Source organism: Corvus hawaiiensis, chromosome 5 (genome assembly GCF_020740725.1).
Source record: "Corvus hawaiiensis isolate bCorHaw1 chromosome 5, bCorHaw1.pri.cur, whole genome shotgun sequence".
NCBI lineage: Eukaryota > Metazoa > Chordata > Aves > Passeriformes > Corvidae > Corvus > Corvus hawaiiensis.
This window is the reverse complement of record NC_063217.1, coordinates 67,855,455-67,883,130: the sequence shown is the minus strand read 5'-3', so window position 1 is coordinate 67,883,130 and position 27,676 is coordinate 67,855,455. Positions and strand designations below refer to the sequence as shown.

The following is a 27,676-nucleotide window of genomic DNA, read 5'->3' as shown; positions in this document are numbered from 1 at the left end:
TCACGCCTGAGGAAATGTTCTAGTGCTTGTGTACCTTACCTGAAGGAAGTTCTCCCATCTAAGGAATCTTAGCTCTTTCCATAAAAAGCAAAGGAAAAACAAACTCAGCCTCACAGATTTCTTACACAAGACACTGAATCAGAGAATGGATCAATGCTCAGGGCTGAGCAGTCACCTGTGCCTGCACAGAAGAAACCTGCCCTTACGTTTGCAATTACTTTGGTAGGAGAACATGATGTAACTAAATTTTAAAGTGCAAACCGTTGTTTTAGACTGTGTGAAAATGAGTTTTGGAGCAGAAAGAGTTTATGTTCTGAATATGAGATGTCAAATTGCATAACCTGAAACTTACTGTTAATTAAAATGGGTTCTGCTGTAGTTGCTATAACTACCTGGGTCATAACAAATAGCTTGTTATGCAATTTCCAATACATATCTGTTTACCAAGTTAAGAACTTAATGCAGTTTTATAACAGGTTCACTGATTCTGTACAAAAGCCTTGATTTACAGCAGTAGTGACATGAGGTAAGAGTTATAAACCTCTCCACAGTGTGGAGACTTATATAGGCAAAAGAAGCCTTAAGCTGCTTATACGATACCAGTTACAAAGACCATAACAAAAGGCTTCGTCGGTAAGATTATCTGTATCATGCAGATAAACAACACAGCTGCCCCTTCTGCACACTAGCTTATTTTAAGGGCAGAGTTTAAGGAAAACGGAATCTTTAGATAGGATGCCCATTTTTAAATATGTTTTAAAACCCCTACCCAAAATGTCAACCAATCGGATCTGGGGAGCTACTTGTCCTCAGCAAATACTCAAGACTGCTCACTCTAAAAAGAGGTGTTCAGAAAAAGGGACATTAACTGAATGCCTTTTACATCAAGCTAAGAAGCTTGCTTTGTCTCGGTTTCCTTACTCAATTCATCCAGTTCAATTCCATTTATCACTATGTGCTGTGTTTGTACTAAGGAAAATCTTTGTCAGGTACAATAAGTTGGACTATCAAGTCTCTTACAAATATATAATTAATTGGAGTCTTAAAAGGAATGAGGAGACCTGTTTAGCAAAATGAAAAGGTTATAAATTATTTGAAACTGGGGAGGCAAAACCAAGATGAGCCAACAGAGATTTGTAAAGAACAAATCATGTTAAAATTGGCTCATTTCCTTCAGCAACACGGTATCCAGCTATGTGGTTAGGGAGAAGAAATAAGCATCATGTACCTTTCCTTTAAAACATGACATTATTTCACATTACAATCTTATAAGCTAGGGAAACATGGTCTAGATTGAATTGCTATAAACTGGGTGCAAGAGTGGTTCGCTAGTACCTCCCAGAAGACTTGCCAAATGTTCTCTGTCAAAATGGAAGCAAATATTAAAAGCCTCCCCACGGGGCTTCAGCTTTCATACAGATCTGTCCAATCTTTAATTAATGAAAGAAGAGAGGGCAGGCTTCTGTGTAGAATTAGAGAAAACATGAAGTCAGGAAGGACTGAAAATTGGGACTAGCAATCAAAGAGAACTCAAAAAAGTAGAGAAATGTTCCAGAAGCAGCTCGGGAGGGAGAATTACAAGTCGCTATACTTAGGAACAACCAGCTGCAGATGTAGCAAGCAGGGAGCAACCAAGTAGACAGCACTCGTCCAGGAAAGGGCCCGAAGGTAATGTGGTTTTACATGCTCAAGCAAAATCGACAGTGTCATGTTTTCATGAGACAGGCAGATGTCACCATGGTATGCATAAACAGAAATTCATCCTGAAAAATAGATGAAGCAATCCTCCTGCTCTGCTGAGTGCTTGCAAGACCTCAGCAGGATACTGAGCCTGCCTCCGGCACTTGGTTTTGGTAAAAGGACAGACCAGCAGAGTTAACCCCAAAGGAAAGAAGGGGTGTGAGGGGTGTGAAGAGGGAGACCTGCAGAGCACTTCTGAAACAACCAGGGTCTCTTCCTCTAGAGAAAGGGGGGTAGAAAGGAATACCAGGGGAAATAGTGCTATCTTTGCCCTCAGGTGGATAAAGTGCTTTACTGAAAGGAAAGGGAAAAATTTCTTCTCCATGCCTGTGCCAGTTAAGGAAAAAATTACAGGGTTGCCTCACTTGCCCATCTGCAGTCACTTTTTAAATAGTTAGGATAGTGAGCAATCAATTTGGTCAAACTTCTGTCAAAAAATGACACTAATATATGTCATAGGTTAGCAAGCATAGTCCCGGAAGGGACGTCCTTGCTAAGGGGTGCTTACAGTTTCCTCTGGGAACTGATAGAACCTATCAGCTGGCCAGTTTGAATATGGACAATTCTCTAAGCCACTTAAAGTTGTGATCACCTCTGTGATCCACATTTAAGAATAGGCAAACTCCCCCTCCCAGCACTCTCTCGTTTCCGGCGCTGGGACAGGTGGCTGCAGGGCCCGAGCAGGGCCCAGTGGGCCCGGCCAGGCCCTGCTTGGGCCAGGCCGGGCCGGGCCACGGCCATCCTGAAGCCGATGGACCTGTTCCAGCCGTGGAACCCCCCCCACTGCCTTGCCGCGGGCAGCCGGAGCGGCTCGGCTCTCCCCCCTCTCCACTGCGATAAGAAAAATTCAACATTCCAGCTGCAAAGCTGCAAGGCCGAGGTGAGATTAACACTTTTACTGCTGTGAAGAGCTGAAAACCTGAGGGAAGAGAGAGAGGAGATGCTTAAAGCTGGAAGTCTGTTGTGAAGCTATGATATATCAGAGTATCCTGTTGTAATTTCATGAAGATATGGGGGGTGGAGTGTTCAGCTCGTGAGCAAAAGCACCTGCGCTGAGATAGGCAGATGCTGACGCAGCTGTAATTTCATGAGAAGTTTGGACAGGGAGAGATGGACCAGATGAGGACTTTTGCTCCAAACGGGAAAGGAGAAAACCTCAGTCCCTAGAGATGCTCCCAGAGATAGTCCTAAAGATGAAGATGATGAAGACCCTTTGCTCCCAGGGAAGGAGAAGGGCCTCTGTTTTTGTTTCTGAACGGCTCAACCTTAAAATTGTACCCCAAAAAACTTCAAGAGTGGACCCTCGAAAGCAGTTGCGGGAAAAGCTGCAAGTCGGGGGAAAGGACTCACACGCAGGCAGAGAGACTCCTCTTCCTAAATGGACTGAACAATATTTGGAAGTGGGCGGCTGTCTCGTTGTGATAATGTTTTCATAGCATGAGCAAGAAGAGACTTGTCTTTCTAAATGGACTGAACAAGGTTATTATGGAAGTGGTAAACAGACTGAACATCTAAAGGGTTGTCTTTTTACATTGTCAGTGGGAGAAGGGAGGAAGGTGGGGGGAGGAGGAGAGTTCTGAAGGTGGTATAATTTTTTTTCTTCTTTTAGGTCTGTTAATAAACTTCTTTATATTCTTTCAAGTTTGGTGCCTGTTTTGCATTTCTCCTAATTCTTATCTCACAGCAGATAAACAGTAATGAGTATTTTGGACCAAACCACTACAATATAGTACTTCACCACTTTGATGAAAGACTGATTTCTGAAGGTCCCTCTCAGCCAGATGTTTTTAATACAGTATATAGACACATACTGCCTAAAGTTTGTCTGTAACATATATAATTCATTATTGAAAAATTAATTTTCAAATGATTGGATGACACCACCAATGCTTTGCAGTCAAATAGGACTGACTCATAACCTTTGCTTAAAACACAGACAAAAAGGGATATGAAAAAACTCTGTATTAGGAGTAGGTATTTATGCAAAATTACACTCATTATTCTTTTCATTTATTTACTAATTGTTAAAATAGTCTGGTAAAAAGACACTAAGAGTAGGCATAAGTATTAAGCTGGGTATTTAACCTCAAAGTGATACTGTGTAAACAGATGCATTGTAAATATTTAAAATTCTATGATTAAGCCTCACATTAACCCTTATTAACAGACTTTGAGTGCATAGAACAAGAATATTACCCATACTCCTTCCCTAAGCAATGTCCTGTTAGAAAGAATGTTGATAAGCCCAACCTCAGAAAAAAAAGTGTGTAATCTTTTTCTGCCTGTTTCTGCAGTGTGGGTCACTGGGTTACATGCTCGAAGCTGAACTGGAATTAGTTATTTTATTTATGAATACTGTGTGCATATCATTTCATTGCTATGAAACAGTGAAAGATGCAAAGTATTAAAGAGTTCTATGTTCCAGATTTACAATAAGTATCTCAGGTGGCTGGAGGGGAGTTCCCATAACAATCACCAGAGAGGTTTGCAGATGTGATTTTTCCATGCCTTTTTTAAAATATGCAAATGGAAACACAAATATTTTAAGGTTCTTAAACTTTATTCTGCCTGTATGTGAGAGAATTAACTGTTCATAAAATTCTTACATTTTACAAGATTCATTTTCCAGAAGGAATTCTGAATTATACAGTTTAGTGCATAAAGTTTTGTTTTTTTTTTTTTTGACAAAGGCAATTATAGTGGTTAGCTGGTTAGTTCTCTTGAGTACATATGCCTCTAATGTTCATACAAGCTTATTTCAGATATTGAGAAACAGCATAGGGCCTCATGCTTATATTATTGCTGAGACATCAAAGTACCTTTTCGTCCCAGGCCTTGGAAAAAAAGTCCAGGTATAGTGGGTTGACCTTGGCTGGGTTACAAGTGCCACCAAGCCTATCATTCCCCTTCCCAGCAGGACAGAGGAGAGAAAATAAGATGGGAAATGACTAGTAAGGTGCGATAAGGCAGTTTACTAAAGGAAGAAAAAGAAAAGCGAATGCTTGTGAACACATAAGCAAAGGGGAAAAAAATTAATCTCCAGGTTGATGCAAGTACAGACCCACCATCAGTGAAAGAAGAGTATAAGCACTGTTGCAAGAACTTGACCCCTACGAGTCAATGGGCCCTGGCAATATCCACACGCGGGTGTCGAGAGAGCTGGCGGATGTCATTGAGAGGCTGCTCTACATAATGGTTGAAAAGTCATGGATATCAGGGGATGCCCCAGAAGTCTGGAAGAAGGCTAATGTCACTGCCATCAAGAAGAAGGGCTTAAAGTAGGATCAAGGAAATTACAGAGCAAGGGAATCCTCCAGGGGGCGAACACAAGTCAGATGAAGCACATGATTGGAAAAAACCAGCTTAGATTCACCCAGGGGCAAATCATCCTTGACAAACCTGATCACCTCTCTGACAAAGTAACCTGCTCAGCTGATGTGGGACTAGTCATGGACACTGTCTACCTGAATTTCTCCAAGACTTTCTCTATAGTGTTCTACAGCCCCCTCCTAGAGCAAATGATGTGTTATGGTCTAGATGAGTGGTCCATGCACTGGGTGGGAAACTCCTGGCAAGCAGCACCCACTGGGTTGTGGTAAATGGCTCCTTTCCAAACTGGCAACCTGTCACAAGTGGTCTATACTGGGTCCAACGCTGTTTGATATCTCCATAAGCAACCTGGAAGATGGGATAAGCTCACAAAGTTTGCTGAGGGTACCAAACCAAGTGAGAGTGTAGAGCTTCTTCTTTGGAAGGAAGAGCTACACCGCAGGAAGTCCTAGATAGACTGGGTTAAGGACCTTATGAAGTTCAACAAGGACAAGTGTAGTCTTACAACTGGGAAAATATAACCCAGGAGAGCAACAGGCTGGGATATACCAAGCTGGGGAACAGCTCTATGGAAAGGTTCTTTGTTAGTCCTGGTGGGAAAACTCGTTGCGAGTGAATGATGTGCTGCAGTGGCAAAAAAAAGGATCTAAGAAGCTGTTGGGTTTTATCAAAAAAACATCACTACCAGAGATAAAGAAGTCGTTGTCCCACTCTACTCAGGGCTTTACAGGCCATACCTGAAATACTGTATTTAGCTTTGGTCCATGCTGTATGAAAAAAGGCTGATGAAAATCCAGGGAAGGGTGTCAGAAATGAGTATTTTAAGGTCCCTTAAAGACTCACTGACAGAGTTATCAACAAAACCAGATTTTATATGAGAGCAACAGGACTGGGAAGTCTGCCATGTGAAGAAAGGTTGTGAGAGCTGGGTTTTTTCAGCCTTGAGAAAAGAAGGCTTGGGAAAGACCTTATCATCACCTTCCAGTATTTAAAAGCTGTGTACAAAGAAGATGGAGAATACCTCTTTCAAAGAGTCGATTAGCCACTGGAATAATCTCAGGGAAGCGGTGGATTCCCCAGTATTGGATACCTTTAAGATTCATCTGGACAGGGTGCTGGGCCAGCCTATCTAGACCACGTTTTTTCCAAGAAAGTTTGGACCAAGTGATCCTTCTCTTCCAACCTGTTAATCTATGACTCTATGATTTTCCTGCTTCCTCTGGTAAGTGAAAAAAAAAAAAAAAAAAAAAAAAACATAAAAAACCTAAAATAGATTAGTTTAAGGAGTCTCTTCTACAGAGACACAGTAATGGTACTGTATGAGCTGATAATGCACAATTCCTGTTTATAGTGCATATAAACTCCATCTAGAGATTGAATTTTATTTAACCTGATAGATTTCCCATTAATGACAAGCTTTCAAATGTAGCTTTAAGAAATCATATTGCATAGATTTTTCAATACAATCTAACAGCTTTCAAGTGAGCAGGTGATTATGAACCCTCTGCTGTGGTCTGCTTCTGATCTTGGATTAAAAAAATGCCGGGTTATTTAGCTCGATTTTCCCACCTCCTCCCATGTAGCATTCAAAGGTATTTGACAGCACAAGCCTTTTGTGCATCATGCAATATGCACAGTCCTTTTAACTCTCCATTACTGCATGGAACTCTATGAATTGCCTTTTTCTCTCAAGTGCCTGAAGGATGGCCCCTCTGCTTTCCTGCTCATCGCTCCCAGTGACTGATGCCTTTGCCTGGGCAATCCCAGGAGTCATCCATTCAATAATATGTCAAGGGCATCTCAAGTACCAAAAAAAAGGGCAAGTTGAGAGGTCTCTATCAAATAAGAAAGAACACAATTTACTGAGCAGTATTTCAGTGCTGTAAAACTATTGCCATGTTTTTATTAGGAACATTTACCAATGGACAGCTCTTTGATCCGCACTGATAAATGTGTCATGGCCGGGAAGCAGAAAACTGTGGAGGTAAATTATATTAACTGTTTGACCCACTAGGTCAATCCATTACCATGCACAAAAGAAAGGTGATAATATTTGTGGACAAAGCGAAAAATCCAGTTTGCTGGATATGACAACAGACTATGTCTTTGAGATGCTTTGTTTTCCAATCATGGGCAAAATGACTGCTCAATATTTGTTCAATAAATTTTATTTGAAACAAACTGATCTATGAATCATAAGGGTTTCCAATAGGAAAAGACCTACAATACACTTAAAAATCAGCATGTTTAGAAACCAACATATTTTGTTGAGTTTTTTAAAATGGTATGACTAGAAATTTATATTTTTTGAGAGTTCAGTGCTTTCTAATTATTAAAGTGGGTTTTTTCCCAAATCCACTAAGGCATATTTGCTGTATGGATCCCAGTGACTGCCTGCCAAAAAAGACGGGCTGTCAATTGTATACTTTTTTAACTTTTTCACATTAGTACCTAAAATAGATTTTTATGAACTCTGTATGAAACATGGATGCTTTGTGTTCTCAGTCATGCTGAGTATTTGCACCGTTTCATTGTGCAACTTGGTTGACATCACATAAAATTCTCGATACCTAAATAACTGTTTCATTCAAATCAGAGTGAAGTCACCAGAAGTCTTTCTGCCATCATCAATGAACCCTGGATCTGGCAGGGATGAGCCAGCTGAATGATATTAATTGATGCCAGCAGGAAGAATGAAGGGAAGAACAAACGTTGACTTGTATACTTATATCACTTATGCTAAGAATCAGATTACTGAGGCAACAAGGGAAATTGAGAGAGAAAAAAGTATTAAAAATACTAGAAATCTGGTTATGAAAATAGCATATACTCTGTATGAAGACTCACAGTCTAAATGAGAGAAGGTGACAGCAAGTTATTTGTTATGCTTTATATCCCATAAAAAACCCCCTACTTTATTATCAGGGGTGATTTCACTATGATCTCCTCATGACATCTCATTCTTCCCATAATAAAAAAATAATTAGTGAGCTTCTAAAACAATTGTCAGCAACTGGCATCTACTTTCTGAAGTGAGTGGTCTGGCATGCTGGACTCTACGTCAGATCTCGTTCTCACAGAGAGAGTTGGATATCATAACTTTAAAGACTGCTTTCTCAAGTGGCATCCATGTAGCTCAGCTGTTTTAACATGCACAAACTGTAGGTTTAAGCTGTTAAAGTCTCATAGCTGAAGAAGTAAATCATCATCAGAAGAAGTAATCATTATCAAATAAACCATGAGAAAAACTAGGTAAGAGAAAAACATAGCCATGATATTCATGTGGAATTTTGGTCCCTGTCTTAAAATTCTGCTGAACAAGAGACCAGGCTAACACAAGTAAAACAAAATCCCAGCATTCTTAAATTAAAAAAACATGCATTAAATAGGAAAGGGGAAAGCACATAACAACAAACAATATTAGAAACAAGGGATTTAGCAAAATACCAAGGGAAACAAAAGGAAGGAAAGATGATCTCAGCAAAGAAAACACAATCCAAAACAGCTTTTATAGCATAAATTATGGTTAGAAAATATTTTCATGTTTTACTGGTAGGTGGGGCCTCATTTAGGACAGCAAATGAAATAATCAGTCTGACATTAATTGCTAGAGTCAGATCGAGGAAAAAAGAGCTGCATGTACAGAGGACACCAGGCAGGAATACAGAAATGTTTTCCTACTGGGGGAATAACCAGTACTGGCATAATCTGACTCTACTACACGATTTCAGAAGTCACTGTAAAATTGAAAAGGTAAAGAGATATGAGAATAACACTAGAAGTCACATTTTGTTTCTAAAAACCACTGGTAGATCATCGAGTCTATTTATTCCATCTTTTCAAACAAGAAGTTAAAAAGTAACTTGAGCTCTAAATAACTTGCCTGTAGAATATTAATTTGATTATAGAGGGATGTACAGTCTCTCAAAGATTCACATAGCAGAAGCCAGTCATGACAAATTCAGATAGGATGGCAATTGCTAATCTAGAAAAAGATAGTATTTTTTTAAAATACAGATTTCTGACTGAGGCTAATTAATAATAAAATCTGCACCTTTTGCAGCGTTTCTGAGCTAGAGAAACAAAAATTATGTTTGCAGTCAAAAATTCATTTGTTAACCTGAACTTTTACATGCCTATTCAAAGACTTACTATCCCAGTTACAACAACACTAATGCTGACTGTTCAAACTATATTATACAAAAAGCCTCATTAATAGCACATTTTAAATTTTTATCCATGCACCTTGTGTATCTAAGCTTTCACTGGTGTTGTGCTCCCCCTTCCCCTGCTTGTCCAGATCCTGAAGTCAGAAATGAGAACTCTCACAAGAGGAAAAGGTGGAGAACCTGGGATGGGAGGTTGGCCTTCTACACTGCGAGGAGTATGATGCTGACAGTGGGTTTTCTCCTGCTCCCTGCTCTAAGGTCTGCATGACATTGATTGTGACTGTTTTTAATCCATGCTATACCTTGATGTTCAGTAGCCTACACCTCCAGATTATATCCTCATATATTGTGGCACACACAGTGTGTGCTGCATATTCTAGACATTTTCTCTTCCTTTTGTTTTGCCCTGTAACTGGTTTTATTTGATTCCCAAGGCTACATTTCTTGGAAACCTGGGCAATTTGTTTATTGCATGTTTATAACATCTGCTGTCATCGCCAGGCTGTGCCTTTCAAGGAAGGCCTTTGCTACCATCCTTTGCCTGTTTCTCCTCAACTCCATATTGCTTTTTTGGGGGTCAGAGGTATTTCACTCTAAAGAGAGCAATATATTACTATTACTGGTTATTACTTAGAGAGATACACAAAATTATTATAACACTGCACCACAGAATTGCACAGAGCTAACCTAAAGAAAAACAAGTTAGTAAATATTCAACTGCTCATCAGACAAAAAGAGCTGAACCACAGTTTTATGCAAGCCAGGAAGGGCAGCCAAAGCAAGCCTGGCAGGGCTCAGCTTGGGTGAGTTGCAGGGCTAATGTAACATCTATATCTTTTGGCTAGCAATGGCAATACCAAATTTACTGCATCACAGAGCTACCAATCAACTGACCTACAATATAGTGAATTCTTCAAAGCTTCATTTAAATCTCAAATTATATATAAGCTGGTTTAAATGGGAACTAATTCGGGAATTCAATGGCCACTGTCATATACGTAGTAAGTTTAGGTGACTGTTATGGTCCCTTTCTGGATTTACAGTCTCCAACTGGAAATTCACAGTGTCCTGTGTCTTGAAGAGCAAATTAATTCCTCTCCAAGTTTTGTATTTGGGTGTAAAACACAGCCAGTCAAACAAAATATGCTTATTTATTTCTCTTTCAATATTTTGCCTTTGGATTGTATCTAGGCACTACTTGAGATACCAGAAATTAACAGCAGTATAATTCCCTCAAACTTTGCATTCAAAGCTCCAGCTTTGTCCAGGAAAAAAAGATCAAAGGTTTTAAAAATCATAACATAGCTTTGTGAGCAGAAGAGTAACTTTTTTGGATTTTTCCCAGTGGTCAGAGATCTTTAAAGACCTGGAACAAAAGGTGATGTGATATACAGATCATCTGTTCACACCTAAAGTTCAAACCAAGACCAGACAGATGGAAAAAACAGGTTTTGGGTCACTAACTTTCTGCAGAAGGACAACTTTTCTTGCATGTATGGGTTCTTTTTACTACATTTTATTTCTCTACTTATTCTACGCCTATTCCCCTATATACCAGCTGTGCATTGCAGCCTGCCCTTTAGCTGATAGGTGATACCTTCTGGGGTTTTATAAAAAAGTTCTGGACCAGGTGGCATTGCAGAAGTAATTCCGCACCAGGGACAGATTCCTCTTTCTTGTGTTCTCATTTGTATTTGCTGCTGGATGACCTGCCAACCTCTTCTAAACATAGGCATGGCTCTGAGCTACACTCGGCTTTTTCACTAGCCAGAAAAGTTTGGGTTTCCTTACTAACTGGAGACTCAAGGCTGTGTTTAAAGTTTGCTTTATGCATCAGATGAACTAAGCTGTTCTCTTGTAGCTTAAACTTGGGGAAGAGGCAGTACAATATTTAGTTGGTCTGGAACATTAAGTCAATGCAGGTAAGTGCATTACAAAGCTATTGTATTTACAAGAGCTGCATTAATCAGTAATCACATTACTATGAAATTTATTGAAGTACTGTTAAAGAGGGCTACAACATTGGTAGTGTGACTCTACTTCTGATGTACACTTATTACCAATACACCAATAACTGCCTGTATACCACAAAAGGCTCAAAACTTGTTTCTTAAGCAACAACAAAAGTAAACTAATGAAACGTTACTTTGTTAATGTACACTTGGTGTTATTCATGATATTCCAAATGTATTTTTACCAACATATCTTCTTAATAATACTCCATCAATTATTAGAAACAGTGCTTCATCCCAGGGGGCAGGAGTTTCTTGGATATCTTTATCTGAAACAGTTTTCTGCATGGCAGCAGCTTTCCCACCAGGAGTCCTTTTTAGTATTTCTCTTGTCAGGGATCTTCCTTTCTCTTTGATGAGATCTCCCAGGCATGTCAAAAGCTGTTACTTCAGGGCCCTTCTAGCTACCGAGTTATCAAGCACAGTGCCTTCACACTATGACTGCCAAAGTTATACCAGCTCCTCGGTGTGTCAAACAAGTTTATTATTTTACCTTTCAGTGACTTTTACTTCCACAGATTGCTTGCTAAAAATTTTTCTTTGGTCTATCAACTATTCCTGCTGTTCTATATATTAGCATTAATAAAATCCATTAGTTATTCACAGTGCTTTCCTCATTAATTAAATATTATAGCATTGAAGTTTCTGGTCTAATGTGTGGTTAAGCAATTTCCAGAATTCTATTTAGTTTGCTATAAAATTGAATACACGTAACATAAAAGGAGTTAAATTATTATTATCTAGAAATTTTGAAATTAAATTCAAAAAAGAATTTCATTCATAATGGTTTTTAGCACATTTAACCATTGACATGATGTGGCCTGCATGTTATTTTTCTTTAAAATACTGCAAAAGAATATGACTTCTGCTGTGTTAATGATTTAAGGTGAAATCTTTCTTAGCTTTGCTTGAATCAGATGCACTGAATACTTGTAAATACAAAAGTAAATATTGTGGCAGGCTGACAGCTAAACAAGGCTTAACTCTTCCTGTGCTTTGCCCAGACCACAAAATATTCAAATAATTGTTGCTAGAGTGAGTGAAGAATTCTTATTCGCCAGTGTTTTATCCCTGTGCACAGACATACACACACGCTGTATGCACTAAAAAAGTAAACCAGCAATGCTGTGAAGACAGCATGAATTGCTGACACTCTGGGATCTGGGAATTCCTGTTCTTCAGGCCTACCTAGCCATGAGATCACACATATGTTTGAAAGATTTTCCAAGTCCAGAATAGGTTTTTAGAAAAAATTATGGAAGAGAAGGATGGAAATCTTCAGATACTGTATTTGTAATATTCCTCGGTAGTCTCTCTTCTCTGCTCCAAAAATCTTGACCTTTTCAAAAAGACAGTGAGTGCTGGAGTTCTGTAGGGGAGCTGGGCAACAGTTGAGAGCCAGCTGCAAGAGAAGCCTCGGTCATCAATGAAGGTAACCTTGCCATCCAAAGCCCTGTGGATTAAAAGAAGGAAAGAACAGGTTTATGTAGAAGTTTTACTGAATTTGTTGTAGTAAATACAGAATCACAGAATAATTTAGATTGTAAAATACCTTTAAGTTTGTCGACTCAGACTGTTAACCCAACACTGCCAAGTCCACCAGTAAACCATGTCCCTAAGGTCCACATCTACCCATCCTTCAGGTACTTCCAGGGATGGTGACTCCACAGCTACCCTGGGCAGAATGTTGTAGAGTCTGATAACTCTTTCAGTGAAGAATTTTTTCCTAATATCCAGCCTATGTCTCCCCTGGCACACCTTGAAGCCATTTCCAACCAATTACAGAGAATGGTCCTTTATGTATCACTTAAAATATCTGTTGAGACCATGTCATTCACTCTCTATTTTGCAGAAAAGAAAAATATTGGGTCAAAGACTGGTTTTCATAAGTTCCTAAAGGTATGCATCCCTAGGAGGCCTTGGGATGCATTTTCACATTTTGAAGATCCCTGCTCGAAATAAGTCACAGAGTGCTCAGATATCTTGTGAATTTCCATTTACCCTCATCTTCAAATTTTACTTTTCATCACAATGTAAATTAGTACATTAGTAATTTTTAGTAGCATTCCTTCCTAATATCACACATGGCACTCAAGTATGTACTGATCTCAGATGTTGTTTTTCTTAACAGTACCCTTAAAAATCTGTGTAAGTGCTACCTAAAACCTTTGCACGATACGAGCAGAAGATACCATGCTGTTCTGAGTAGATTCCTTTAACTACTTTTGCAGACTGTAGATGAAACCTGGTTTTCCCTTATCCACTTTAAAATATTTTGTGCTTTACTATTCATCTCTCAAAATGAATATTTCTTTCCATTTAGTCTCACACCAACAAGCTCCACTCAAGTGTTAAGCTAAATGCTGCCAATGCTTTAGTTGGTGAGGATAATCCTAACTCTGGTCTCATAATGTACTCCTGCATGTACTCTGACAGTACCAATCACACATATAAAAAGAAGTTTCACTCTTCTGAGGTCACAAAGCTTGTTGCCAAAGCTTTCAGTACTGATGCTATGAACTTCTTACCTCTAGCTGGTGCCAAAGATGAGACCAGACTTCCTTTTTGTACAGGATACCCTCACAGAAATGCCATGACTCTTTAGTGCCACAGATTACTAACATTTCTGTAGAAGTGATTATGGTTTTGGCTTAGTGGATGCCTAGGTGCAATGCTGATTCCAGTTCCATTTAACAGTGTTTGACAGCAACTAAGCCTGAGGATGAATCAAAGCTGACATATTTAGAACAAAGCAGTGGAGCACTTGAGTAAGCCAATAAATAGTTCCAGCTGGGACTTGTCCTGTCGTTAGTGATGAGGACACTGGGGGCAGTTTCTGTGGCAGTTAACTTTAGCTAAGGATATTTGGCATTTACAAGGAATAGAAAATACTTTTTATCAGGGTTTTTGGTTTTTTTTTTTGCAACAATTTTATCTCACCCCCCCAAATATGCGTCAAACAGAACCAACTTGTTTCAATTACTATGCTGAGCCCCAGCATAGATCTGATTGAGAGTCATTAAATGCAAAATAAACTTAATTACAAAGTTTAACTGAAAGAATGTGTAGAACAAGTTTAGGAGACATGGACTGAGAAGAAAAACTATTATGGTAACTCAGCCTACACATTGAGGGCATTTCCCTAGATACTAAAAACAAAAGCAATCATCCTATTGGAACTCTAAATAGTCTATGAACACTTAACCAGCTGCCAATTGGTAACAGACATTTTAATAATTTTAAGAAATTTCTATGATAAATATAACCTGCAAACACTTAATCAGAGTTCTAGAGTATCCTGTTGTGCTTATATTCTTTCCCCTCAAGAGAACCTGACCACCTTTAAGCCCTGCTCTCTGGCAGAGAGCAACAGAATATGTAGAACTCACATTCTGTTTTGAAAATTGCATGTTAGCACTTCCATATTGTATAAGTAAGTAGTATAAGAAGTATAAATAAGTATATATAAGAAGTATAATTTAAGGTTTTCTAACTATTTACTTTTTAACTTACATGTTGTAGAGCAGACAGAAGAGGTAGTTTCCACCAGAAGTGCGGATAGCTTGATGCGGGGGTGTCAGAGACTGAAATATTACAGTTTATGACTTAAACATTTTCTTGAAGGACTTTTAAAACTGTATTACAAAAGCTGCAAAGAAGACTACCACACCCTGAATGGGGCCCTGACTGAGGCCTTACACCGCTCGCTGATGAAGATAAGATAAAGTAACAACTCAGGGCTGGGGATATTCATGGAGCACAAGCTTAACACCTCCAAGGTGGAGACCACAGCCCCAGGGCTATCAGCTGCCAGGCTCGAACAGACCCTCCACCAAAGGGTGGGGGGAGGAGAGGCTTTGGGTATCTTGGAAAAGCCTCTGGTCAGAAGCTTATCAACAGCAAAAGGCGTGACATGGCCCATCACAGGGGCCCCCCTCAAAGGGGTCCCCAGACCCTGCACCAGAGCAGCAGAGATGATGCAACAGACGCTCAGTGTTGCAAGGGACAGTGTCAAGCTAGCCCCTACAAGAGGAGGCAGGTGGGCATTCCCACCTGGCCCAAAGGGTATATTAATCCACGGGATTCTGTACTCTTTGGCATGTGGCGGCGTGGTGTGGCATGTGGTACGGTGGTGTGTGGCACGGTGGCGTGTGGCAGCGTGGCCACAGCGGTGACGGGGGACCCTCACCACCAGAAGACCAGATGGAGGGGAACAACGAGACGTCGTTGGGACCCTCGGATGGGTGATTGCTTCCACCTAACCCCTGTCACCTCTCCCCCTCCCCCCACTCCCCATGCACACTTCTTTTTTCCATTTCTTGCTTTCTTTTCTCTTCCCTTCTCTTTGCCTCTTTTACTATTAAATAAAATACATCCATTTTTTGGCATCAACATCTAACCTCATTTGGTTCAATCTTGTTTCTGGGAATATTTTGAACCTACTAAGTTCTTTCCAGTTTATGCACTGAGATTTAGCTTGCTTTGCTTTTCTGGGTTTAAACCAGATTGTAACAGGGGGGAAGGTTACTGAAAGTTTTTCATATGCCACGGTTATAACCATGGGCAAGTCATTCTTACCAAATGTAAAGAAAATATTGTTCCTCTGCCTTTGCTCTCTCTTTCGTTTTAGTAGTCTGCTTTTGAAAAGTAGATGTTTTGGGTGTTATGAGTTTCCTGGTTTGATTTTCTCATCTAGATCCCTTGCTGTATAATATATTCAACACAGCATAACTTCTGAAAACAATGACATTTTGTAGGACATAAAAATAACATTCTCTGTTTTCAACCTCTTCTTGTGCTGATTATGAAATCTGTATTCAGATAGGCAGTGTTTTGCACAAACATTTTCTTTCACCTAATTCATACTAATCTGCATTCTACATGCAGTCTCACTACAATATCACCTAAATTCCCTTTTTTCTCTCTGCCCCTGTGAGAGATTATTATTAATATCACTTTTATTATTATTGTCATTGTTTTGCCCTTCTTCCCAGATTCCAAATCAGGTACAGAGAGCATGAAAAACACTTCTTTTAGATTTTGGTTTGCAGTGAAGAATAATGCAGCTTACATAAAATCATGTAGTTCATATTCCAACCAGTCTTCAGCATGATTATTCTCAGTGTTCTTTTATTTTCCTTCATTTTCGAATCACAGAATCATTACACTGAGAAAAGACCTCCAAGGTTAAGTCCAACCTTCAACCATATACTGCCATGCCCACTAAAACAGATCAAAAAGTGCCACACCTACTCATTTTTTGAACACTTTCAGGGATGGTGACTTGACCACTTCCCTAGGGAACCTGTTCCAGGGCTTAATACTTCTCTGAGTCGCACCAGAAATTTATCTTTTTTTCAGCTTTGACTTATAAAATGGCACCAAAACAAATATAAAAGTCAGACAAGAAGTGCTTTTTTCCCCTTACTGGAAATGTCTATCAAGTCTTGAAGCTTGATATCTATCAAGTCATGGAGTGGTTTGGGTTGGAATGGACCTTAAAGATCAACTGGTCCCAGCCTCCCTCACCATGGACAGAGACACATTTCAATAGACCAGCTTGCTCAGAGTTCCATCCAACCTGGCCTTGAACACTTCCAGAAATGGAGCATCCACAACTTTGGGCAACCTGTTCCAGTGCCTCACCATCCACACAGTAAAGATTTTTTTCCTATTATCTAATCTAAACCTAGTCGCTGGTACTGATTCCCACCAATGAGACAATAAGCTTCGTAACTAACCATGTTTACGTGCAAGCTCTAGCAGAATGCAGACAGATCAAAAACATAGTTTAGGGAAGCACCATGCAAAGAAATCTTGTGCTAAGCATCTGCGTCCCATGATTTTAGGACTACCTGGAGACTGAGTGAGAAGAGACTTAAACTACCTCGCACAAAGAGTCTTGAAAACTACAGAATTAAATCCCTCTACAACACTAGTAGCTATTGATTCATATAAAAGGACTTTGTAGAATGTACACAGTAGGATGTGATTCTTCCTAACCCTATTTCTTGTTTTCTTCTCTACCACTACAACTGTAGCTGCAATGGAGGTCTCTTTTGAAGCTCAAAATTTTCCATTTTGTGAACACTGGAAAGAATACATGAGAAATGTCATGTAATTTTCTAACAGCAGACGATTTCTCCTGAGAGCATAGACTTTGTTCAATCTAGCTGAATCTTTTACTACTTCAGGGAAGGAATAGAAAAAGCAAGGCTGCCAAAGGAAAAAATAATTAGCCATCATGTTTTAGAGTAGAATGCTAAAAACTCTCTTTTTCAATTTTTCAGACTTCATGTAGGGGTATCTTCTTAACCATCTATTTTCTTACACTTGCTGAGCACATGCGATATAGTACAGATTCTGAGGTTTCTTCAGTTGTGGGAATTTCAGTCAGTGGAGCAGTCTGAAGAAAGTTGTCCTGAGACCAGAACCAAATACACTTTGATGGTAATAGCTTTAGTAAGATTTTTTTTGAGCTTGACCTGTTAAGGGCTTGATGGATTTTCTATAAGGCCCCATCTGACATATTTTCAATATACTTTTACCTACTCAGAAGCATGCTTTGGTAATTACAAATCTGAGGATGTCTCAGCTTCAAATGAATCCAACTTTCCCTACCAAGCTGAAATATTATCTCCATTAAACAAGTTTTCAGCATCACGATACAATATTCTTCCAATTAAATTGAAATGTGTTATATAGCGCATAATAATTTGGCGACTAAAAGTGTGAATACTTTTAAATGTGGCATATAATTTCCTAATGCAGAATACTTTTCAAATACGATCTCCTGCTGAAAGAGCTCATTGTATCAAAAAGTAGAAACCTGTCAATAATACCCATATGTCCTATAAAATGTTTTCATTTCTTTCATGGTACGCTATGCTTCATCAGTTTCCTTAATCCTAGCTGCAGTTCATGTTGCCGTGCTGAAACAGCTCGCTGAGCAGTAATTTATCTCTTGACTGTGGCATAACAACCACAAATACAGGTTATTCTGGGAGTGAGGATTTGCATTGCATAAACTGTATTTTTAAAATCATTTTCAAATGAGATTAATTCATGATAGGGAAATTTTTCCTCTATTTTTGGATCTGGTTTCCAAGACACTTGAGGCTGAGTCTTGAGTGTTTTTTGGGTATCAGTCAGAATCTTCATTTGGGGATTAGGGATTTCTGTAGAAATGAAATGATACCGCAAGAGAAATGAGAAGATGTTTCCCCCATTTACTTTAATACCTATTTAAAACTGGCATTGGAAAGATAATGACAGATTGCATTTTAGCTGAATTTTTCAGCTGTGCACTAGATGACTTGTATTTCTTTTCAATTAGGTTGACTGCTTTAGCATGGTGGGAGATTACTTCTCCTGCATGCTGAAAAGTTATTAACAATTAAAATGGAGGGGGGAGCGAGAAGCAGAGGATTATTGCACTCTTCTTTGCCAAATGACTAGGGTTTCTCTTTGTAAGAATCTTGTTTTAATGTTTGCTGCTAAGTGAGTATGGTAAGCATTGAATAGATATAATTATTACGAGAAAAATATTTTTTACAAATGTAAATATTTACATAACAGTGGTACTTAAATAGCTTGGCCTCACACATCAGAAGGAAGCAAAGTTTTCTTCAGGCATTACACTGTGTGAAATGCATTTCTCAGGCTTTCAAGGCCCAGATATAGTAAACAACACTTTTCTTCCTACTTCTTTTCCCAAAGTAGGGAAGAAAACCAAGGGATGCACAAATGTCTCCTCTACAGCACTGGAGAAACAGGATGTTGTGGAGGGATGTGGGTGACCCCTATAGCCTCAGCCATCTGCTTGGATGCACCTTTCTTCTCCTCTCCTTTGGACAAACTTCACCTAAGTTCCCTTGGCTACGTCTCTGCATCACTGAGATACTCCTGGAGGAGTTCTCACAAATTGTTATTGATTTTGTCAATGGTAATGAAACTCAGAATAAAAATAGCAAACCCCCACTTTAGGCACTGTGCAGTTAACCAAACTCTTCTCCAAACTGCCCTTCTGAGAAACCGGTCAGAGATATTGCAGAAATCAATGGGATCCTGTAACTTTTATGTTCTCCCAAAACAATTCCTTAGCTCTGGTTTTTTTCCCCCTTTTGATTACTGAAGGATTTTTGACTGCAGAGGCATTCTACATTGCCAATGCCCTTTAAAAATGTCTGACTATCTGGCTTACCTTGATGTACTCTGTTTCCACCCTGCTGATTTTTCCATAAAGGCTTATATTAATCTAAACCAACATTCATTTAATAAACATCTCAGCAACCAAATGAATATTTAGCAATCATAACTCCATTTCCATCACAACAGGTATTGGCACAGCTGGCTCCAAATGATGTCCACTTTTATACCAGCTGCACAGACATAAATCCCATTGTTATTATTTATATTGTTATGTGTGTAGGTTACATCTATAAGAGGGTTTTAAAACAAAACAAAAAAAACCCCAAAACAAAACAAGAAAAAACAAAAAAGAGGTGTCTGGAGAGATGCCTACACAAAACATAGAACTGTATTAAATCAATAAAGTTAATTTGGGTTTTGTGCAAAATTACCAAGTCTCACATGCAACTATTTTTTTTCAGAAATCACTCTAAATCTTGGCGAAGGGACACCAACACAGTGGTTTTTTTCTTCCAATGCTAACCAGGACTATTGACTTACTAGTGTACAGCTATTCCCAGAGAGTCTTCTGCAATATTATCTAGGACCAATATCAACAACTTTTTTGATTAATTCATCCTTGAAAACAATCTCTAAGATCCAGACCTTCCATTTCAGTAAATTTGCCTAGTGCAATCGATCTTATATATACTCACCAATTAAGAGTGTTTGAAAAGGTATGTATCTCAAGACTGAATTAACTCTGTGAACATCTCTGGCAAATTTTTCGTTCATGTAGTCTAGGGACAGGCAAGTATAATTACATTTGAAATCTAAGTAGTGAAGTCCAAATGACAGCAGATTAAAAAAAAAAAAAGTCCCATAGCATTTACATGAACAACACCTTCAAATAATTCAGAATCAAACATTTTATGTTCTAGATCTAATTTCTTCTTTTTTTTGACAAAAATTCTTCTAGTAGCAGAGATAATTCTGAAACTAAAAAATACCTTGATACCTATGCCTACACAGAAAAAGACACAGATAATTTCACATTTATATTAGTCCTGTATGTGTAGCCTGATCTTCCCACATCCTTTTTAGACTAGTAAAGCTCTGCTAACTTCAGAGCAGCTATTCCTGATTTATGTCATAGCTATACTCAGAATTACTCCTGTCCTCATATTTCACATGGAAAGGTTCAGGATCAAGGTCCTTGTGCCACGTGAAGATGTTCTATGCATAGAAGCCTTCTATGTTTTTTTTTACTTTATAAATTTGGGCAGTCCCTATGTTATGTGGAGTTTTATTTAACAAAACACAATCCAAATTTTGGCAGTTGAAGTGAAGGGATACACAAAGGGATACACAAAGGCAGAATGGATTGGAGACAAAACTACTCAACTCTCATTTGAAGCCAAAATGAACCAAATAAAATGCTCTCTAAAAGTACCTGGGAACAGAATTTATGAAATAGGCTGAAAAAAACGTGCCCTGTATGGTGTTGATGACAGCAATAACTCTTGACCATCCGAAAAGATGCCTCTTGTGATAAAAGCTGTGGTTTAAAACATGAGGTGAGGGTCAGTACACAGAAATCAGGTTTGTGCGACTGACGTTTGTCAGTGAATTAGATGATTTGTACCTGCTAATGGTAATTAAAAGCTATTAATAATTTTTCGTAACAGTCATATGTCTGTTACGAAAAATAATTAATATATGGCCATGGAAAATGCTTTGTCCTTGTCCCAGCTCTTTCTCAAAGTGCACAAACTCAGAAGCCCAGGGATCAGCATCTGGAGGAGCCCAATATTGACTTCTTTGCTGAGATGACTCAAGTTACAAGCAGCATTACATTTGAAGTGCCAGCTGCAGGGTTTTTTTGTGTTCTGCAACCACACAGAGATCTCTGTGGATTCCTGTAAGAAGATTCCTGTGTATCCTTGTTGGGCAAACTGATTAATTAATTTTTTGATTACTTTTATTATATTTCTAATGAGTAGGTTCACTTCTTTAATGATAAAAATAATCTGCATTTATGCCAGTTAAATAGAACTAATATTATTTTTCTTGGAATCCTAGAAAAAGAATAATAATTTGTCATAAAGGAGTGAACTTGTACTTCATTCTATTTAAAGAATAAAAGTTAAAATGGTATCAATTCAGGAACTATATTAGGATCTCAGGTATTAACAAATGGACCATTTCTGTGCAGAAGGTCAATAAGCATCCACAGTAATCTTCCGAATATCTAATACCTAAAATAGCTTCCAAACATCTTATATCAAATGTCTATAATGTGTCTGGAGTTAGTTACATTTTTTTACTCATTAACAGCTCTTTTCCAATCCTTAGTTCATCTTTCTTAGAAGTTTTTTAATCAAAAGATTATTGTAAAGATATTTACAGTGAGGATCAATGGTGCAGGAGGATTTTAAATGTCAAGTTCCCACTGACAGTCAATATATTTTGCTATGAAATGGCACTGGACTGTAACAACAGACACCTAGAAAAATCCAAGTCTCTAACTTGGACATTAAACTAGGAACCAAAATTGAGCTCTACTAATAACCTGAGGTTTATGATAAGGAGGAATAGGATTTTTTTTCATATATATGTATAAATACCTGTGCATATAAGTGTGTGTGCATTTTTCTTCAGATGAGAACAGATTTGAAATTGTTGTGATACTGGATATTTTTGAGTCTTTAATTTTATAGACTAACAAAATGAAAAAATGTCTTCATGTTAGTAGGGCATTTAAAAATAATTTGGGGAAGGATAAGTATAGAATTTCTCTCTTGGACAGTTTCCAAAAGAGGCCTCTCAGTATTATGGTGATATATCCTCTTCCTTTTCCTTAGGAATTCCACTACTGTGTTCTTGCAGAGTTATAAATCTGTGGCAGTCACAAAAAATTCTAAATAAAGATTTCTGCACACAAAATACCTTCATAGATATTTCCTAAAAAAAACATTATAGGCATTCCCTAAAGCTGGGAGAGGAGAATAATTTATTTCCAAGAACCAAGCAATTAATTTATTGAATACTGAGAAATTATGTAAATTATAAGACATTACAGAGAAGCAGAGACTTCTCACTCATCTTCAGGACGTGGAATTAAGTTTTAAAAATAAATTTTAAAAACCCTATTTTTTGCCTTTACAGGATTGATTCAGTTTACACTGTTCTTAGTTCAGGCATCAGATGTTCAGTGAAGAGTGTCCAGCTGTTATCACCTTCATACCACTCAGCAGCAGTAAGGAGTAGAGATCTGGTAATGATGTATATGTGCAGTCTAAATCACACAGATCTCTAACTGGGGACCTGATACACTATAAGTGCACATGCACATTTGTGCTTAAATACATAAATAGAGAAATAAGAGAGGTAACATTGTATTGAGAAAAAGAGGAATTATTGAATTCCAATGGTACTTTCTAGACCTCACAAATGTATTTTTAACGTATTTTTAATTCCTTGCATTTCCAACATTTAAGGCTTTACAAAATGGCTTAACAGTTTAAACAGCAGATATTACAGCTCTTGCTGCTTTGCTTTTCCATGCCTAATGTTTGTAATGGCACTCACTTTCAGTAAAAATGTAATACTCAAAAATAGAAAGTCTCAAGAAAGAACTTCTTAGAGACAAAGAATTTTGGTAGTAAGAAATTCCAAGTGTAGTTTTGAGTTCTTCACCTACAGATCTAATAGCAGCATCTTGGCCAGTACTAAATGTTGTTTGTTCCACACTGAGAATACTGCTTCAGGTGGCAAACACCTGACCTCCTCTCCTCTGCCAAAGCCAACACTGCATTGGCTGTGAAAAATAAAACTCTGTATTACTTTATAGTACCTGCAGATCAAAATATTCTGATGTCTTACTGGAAAAAAGAAACTCAAGCAGGGGCATTTGATAAATCTTTGTCTATCATTACTGTCCTCTATCTTGAGCATCTCAGAGATAGAATAGCTGCACACATACAGGATTTTTACACACATATATATACACACACACACACACGAACAGGCATACACTACTCAAGGAAGTCAATGTAAATTCCAAAGAATAATAGTCATCCCTGGAGACTGGTGTATTGCAAAGCCTAAGGAAAAAAACACTCAGTTCTATTGCAAACATGCTCAAGATATTTGGATTTACTCCAAAAGAAGCTTCAATAGAATGTGCATTTTTGCTCAGCTGCCCCTCAAAAATAGCATTGCAATTTTCCCGAGTACAGCTGAATTGAAAAGCACATTATGTAATTTTTACTGCAGAAACCCAGTGATGCTGTTTGATCACTCAGTTTCTGTAGGCCACACAGTTTCCACTATATACAGATCAGAGGAGACACAAGCGAGGGATTCTGTCAGCTGCTTCTGAAGTACTGCAGGCTCAGGCTGAAGTACTTCAGATCTCATTTTATTGAGGTGCCTTAATTGCACCAAGTCCTACTCACCACAAACACATACATGCTGCACTGAGGCCACGTGCAGCCCATGCATTCATTGTCTGGGTGAAGACTTCAAGATTAGGCCCCTATTCAGAATAAACTGCATGTCAAATCATAGAGGAACAAATTTTGTTGAGAATAAAAACCAAGACAGCCTTGCAAAACTCTTATCTTGGTCCAATCTTATTTTCCATTTATGTTAACAGTATAGAACAGGTAGCTTGGAGTTCTTTATCTTTTCATTGATTATACCATTCTGTATTCTGTATGCACTTCATTGTCCTCAGTTATAAATGAGCTATAACAGAATTTTAATAAAATTCAGGAAACATTTTCTGATTCATGCTTGTTATTAAGCACAAGTAAAATGAAATTTATTATTTCGGTTGGGGTAGTACATTTAGTGCTGATATATCGCCTAAGATATTAACTCCTAATCAGATGCTACTGAAATATATTTCAGCTTGTAAACACTCAAGTATTTTGTTGGGCTGTGCTCTGGGTTTTTTTACTGCACAACAGAAAGGGTAATTGAATAACTAGATTTTCTGTACTCTAACATGTTTTGTTAAATTCATTCAACCAAGCAACTGCGAACTCAAGAAATTAGTTATTTCCTATCAAAGAGTATGTCAGTGTAATATGATGGGTGTTTCCCACATGATAAGAAAGAAAACATAGACTTCACTTTTGCAAGTTTTCTTTGTTGCAAAAATTTCCTCACATTTTCTTTGCAGCTTACACAGGCTATTGAGTCAGATTTTCTTGGGCATAAGATACCTGGATATATTGGGCACATACTCATTTACAGAGCATTACTTGTATGAAATATATCAACATATAATGTACTTATATAACTTGTTCTTATCGGATAATTCGGTAATACAAATTGCATGTAATTAATCATTATCTGGTAGCCCATGTAGATTATTAATAAATAATTATTTCAATTTTTAACAGTCAATTTTCTATCCCATAAAACTTTATTTAATTCTTCTCTCTGAATTTTGGCCACAGTACTGCAACTTTATTCTTGATTTATGAACATACTCTCTTTGTCTACCTTGTCCTTTGGAGGGATAATTTGCAGATCAGTTATTTGACAAGTACTGGGAGAAAGCCATTTCCTCTCTTTTTGCCCAGCTGTTCCAGGCAGTGAGAGTAAAGAGACCCTATAAACCACTTTACCTTCCTTAAAGTCCACAGAGATCAATAGACACTGCTCCTTTACTCAATTCCTCAGCCCCATATCTAGGTCATATTTTTACACCAAAGTTCAAAGATTGCAGACAGAACTTAGTATCATGGCTTTTTCAGCACCAAAACTTTGTCTCCTTCTTCATTCCCTAAGATCATTTGTAACAACTCCAAAGAGAAGACCAAAATTCAGACCATGAAGCAGATTCAGTGTGGGTAAAATTGCCAGGAAAAAATGGACACATTCAGAAGTCTTCTTTACAGCAGACAGAAAGTGATTTTTCTCAGTGAATGTCCACAGAGCTCAGCTGGGGATGATAAGATGCAATATTTTAGATTTGCTCTTGAAAATCCTGAGAATCTGCTAAATCTCTGTGTTCAAAGGTTTTCCTCTTTGTAAATGTCACAGCTCACTGTTATTGAAGGTTTATCTATTGTAATGGTACACTGAAACAAAAGCCATATTTAAAATTTTGTCCTTTTACTTGTAGAGAAAAATCCTGAGCAACAGAAGCCTTTTCCTAATACTCATCCTTGCTAAATACTGATTTAATGTTACTGTTATGGCTAAGGGTGAAAGATGCATGGTAGCAACATGATGCAAGATATTTGAGTATTGAGGTTGTTTGTTTTCTTGCTGGAGATTTAAGAGAGAGCAAAAACAAAAAGGGAAATAACACTGAACAGAATGAGACGGAGGGCTTATCACGTATAGCCTGAACCAGGACAATGGATGATTTGCTTCAAGCCTGTTATAGCCCTTGAAATAAGCTAGCCGTATGAAAATGCTAGGATTTTAAATATAGCTCTGTCTAAGCGCTTCAGTTTCCCACTGTTCTACAATAGGAAACGATAACTTCACATATTGAAAGAGTCCATTTAAAGTCACCTAAAGAATTTTAAAATACATCTCTATCTGATGTGATGCCAAAGCCTGGAAACTTCTTCAATAGGTTTATAGAGAGTACAGAACATCCAATACGTCTCTCCTCTGTAAGGCAGTGGGAACGTTGGACACTGAAAATCAGAGAGCAAGCCACGGCATCTCTTCTTTGGCCCACATTCTCCCTGTGTGTTCCCAGTGCACCTCTTTACACATCCAAACCTTTCATCCCCAATGAATGTTTCCAACATATTTGCTAGAACTATAAAAACCCAAAAGTGTTAGAGAATAGTAATTTTAAAATAAGGTCAATTATAATATTTAATCTTTAAAGGAGGAACTGATCCTTCCCAAATCACAGCCAGTCCATTCTTATTACGTTAACAAGCAGAGAGTATTTTTCCCAGCTTAAACTACTTGGTAGCTCTCCATGTATCATTTCATGGAACTCAAAGACAAATAAGTCACCCTGGGAGGGTCTCAAAAGTCTATTTAGTTGCACATGAATAACTGGAGAAATAAAGCATTCACTTAGTTTCATTTAGATTTAAACCCTAAGCAACGCAGTTTTAAGGAAAAAAGAAAGATAATTTGCTCTTACAGGTCACTACCTCTTGCAAAAGCAGTGGGAATAGGAGGGCTTGGCAGCTGCATTTTTAGCAGTTCCCAATCATGTGACAGGACAAGGCTTGACAGTGAAGATAAAGATTCTTTGCCTTGGTGACTGAATTTCTTGCTTTGCAGAGGTGGCATCTTATGACCTCTGAATCTCAAACTTCTAACCTTTCAGGACTCTTTTTCTCCCTCTTCAGGACCTCCTCAAGTCACAGACAGTCGCTCTGCCAGCAGGGGCTCAGCGAGGAAGACCCAGGCATGATCACCTGGCACAGACTCAGGTGCTGCAATGAAGAGGATGGAAAAACTTTTATGGAGAAGTTGTTACAGGGACCATGACTACAGGGCTCTTGTCAGCCACAGTGGAGCTGCTGTTGTGGACAAAAGCCACAAAACTGCTTTGGGAAGTGCTTCTTTGAAAAAGCAAGGCTGTGGATTAACTCACCTTCCCCTGAGAGAATGTACCTCTTTACAACCAAAATCTTTCTTGAGAGGTCACTGACGAATTCGGGCTATTACCCAGTGGTGTTGTTTTCACGGTTGCTGGCCACTAGTATGTGAATTTTTGTAAATATGGGCTCTGCCTAAGGACCGTAGTGGTGAAGTCTCCTAACCCAAGAGTAGAGAAGAAAGATTGCAGAGGCAGTTCTATATAACTTTGTTTGAGAACAATTTTACCTGAAAGTAAAGCATATTTTAATGTGACTGCCTTCAAAACTGACTTGTATTACACTTATTTCCCCACTTTTCCGACTGAAAATAAAAAAGTCACAGTTAATCAACAGTTAATCAACAGGAAGTACCTTAAACGTTTCTTTCTGTATGAAGTTGATTGTGTTTAGGATGTTTAGCTAAAACTGTTCATATAAATTCTGATCTAGATATTGGTTTAAAACAGGATTTGTTAAATGTGTTTTAATAGAAAATAATCAGTGCAGTATATATGGACATTTCCATTGAAGAGTGCTGCAGCATAAATACATTTTAAAATGTATTTTAAAGAGTTTGTGTTTACAACATATTTTCATTAAAGAGACCTGTGTTATAGAAGCTGCTTTTAAAATCAAACAGTAAACAGTTTTCATTATAGAATGTGTTTCCATTAACACTATCTGCATAAGGAAAAGACATTCAGGAAAAAAAAAA

General features: G+C 38.2%; 1 long non-coding RNA gene across 2 annotated transcripts; it reads left to right on the top strand.

Moving 5' to 3' along the window:
• Positions 1-27,319, top strand: LOC125325650. 2 transcript variants are annotated; one of them, XR_007203469.1, is made up of 5 exons: positions 1-2,192; positions 3,471-6,292; positions 6,980-7,054; positions 9,371-9,497; positions 26,728-27,319. It is a non-coding gene; the product is annotated as an uncharacterized LOC125325650 (long non-coding RNA). The 2 variants fall into 2 exon arrangements; XR_007203468.1 differs by lacking the exon at positions 26,728-27,319 and adding an exon at positions 14,774-14,898.
• Positions 27,320-27,676: the final 357 nt, after the last annotated feature.